Here is a 1,871-nt window from a genome sequence, read left to right on the forward strand (position 1 = left end):
TGTTTTTAATTTCTAAATTTTGGAATAAATCCATTTTTTCTCCACATTAAAAAAGTCATTTTAGTTCTTACAATTTCAAAAAAATTATTTTTAGTCCTTAGAAGCATATGATAACAAAAATAATGACGCGGTACTATCAGCATTAGTCACATGTATATTTTCTTTAGATATGTTACCCTTTTTATTAACATTGTCAGCCTCTAAGGATTAAAAATGATTTTCATTTAAAAATATTATGAGTTATAATTAATGGTTCATAAGAAGTTGATGTCTTGAAAAAAAATAAAGTAAACTTAATCAACATTAATAATATTTTTCAAAAGATCTTGAGCTTTTTGGTCCATGTCCGTCACTCCGTTCATATATTTTAGCTAATGTGAGGCCCTAAGTCATACAAATTTATTTTAGCTAAATTTAAAAAAAAACTTAAAATTATCAAAATAATTATTTTCTTTAAATATTAATAAAAAAATGCAATCACTTAGAAAAGTTAATTAAAAAAGTAATCTACCTCGTTTAACCATTTCTAATATAGATTTCAAGTACCATTAGGTATTGAAATGAGTCCAGGTTGATATCATCAAGTTGTCTTGCAAGAAATAGCATATTAATAAGATAGCTGGCACACCAACTTTTTCTTGGACCTTTAAGACTAACTCTCAATACCATGTTCACCAATCATCAATGGCTCAACCAATAAGTCATGAGAGAATCCGTGCCCCAACTATACACGTCTATTTTTTAAACTCGAGATCATTAGCACAATAGCACGTGAAGTGTCAACACATAATTAGAAAGTGTTGTAACATCCTAGCCTATCATCAATGGCTCAACCAATAAGTCATGAGAGAATCCGTGCCCCAACTATACACGTCTATTTTTTAAACTCGAGATCATTAGCACAATAGCACGTGAAGTGTCAACACATAATTAGAAAGTGTTGTAACATCCTAGCCTAAATAAAGTGAAAGATTTATATATAGCTGAGAGTCTCACATCGAGTGATTAACGAATATAATAAATGTTTATATAATTAAGTAAGTCATCCCTGTATAAACTGATTTTTAAGAAGATTTTTCAAATATTTTTATTGTACTTTAACATGATATCAAAACTAAATTCTATCCGATGATAAATAGTATCACTAGTCCTCGGCCACCCCTTATGAATCCCTCCTTAACAGAACCTTTAATAAATAGAGAAAGAGGTAAAATATAATGTTAGCACTTAGCACCTTGAAAAAGATACTGCACGGATTGACTGAAAGAAGTAGCATATCCAACTCACATATTTTATAACTAATAACCATTTGCCAAACATTTTACCGTTGATTTTGATTTTTGAATAAGAAACACAAGTTGCAAACATCCACTCTCTTAATTTGGTTTCCTTCGAGTACTTTATGCGCTTCTAATTCCATGAAAGGGAAAATACAATTTCAAATTATCCTAAACATTATAGAGGCGCCTGCGATGGACAAGTTTATTTCTTTGTGTTTGGTGCACAAAGAAAAATAGTCAAATATCACAATGAATGGAAAAATTTATGAAACACAATTATGTAAATAGTTTACAATTAAATAAATAATAACAACGAAGTATCAAACAAGTAAAAAATCTTAAGACTATTAAAAAGCATTTAACCATTACACAAGATTTTAAAAGAAAAACTATTTAATCGTTCAATATTATGTTCTTAGATCTATCTGTCTAAAAAAAATTGACTATCATATACAAATTTATTTACTTGACCATGGTAACCTATACCTGATGTAAAGAGCTAAAGAGATTAAAAGATGAAATTGACATGATAAGGATTCCAATTGAAGTTAGGTAACATAATTATTTATTCTAAATCCATGAGGGTAAAGT

The sequence above is a fragment of the Glycine max genome, chromosome 2 (genome assembly GCF_000004515.6).
Source record: "Glycine max cultivar Williams 82 chromosome 2, Glycine_max_v4.0, whole genome shotgun sequence".
Taxonomy (NCBI): Eukaryota; Viridiplantae; Streptophyta; class Magnoliopsida; order Fabales; family Fabaceae; genus Glycine; species Glycine max.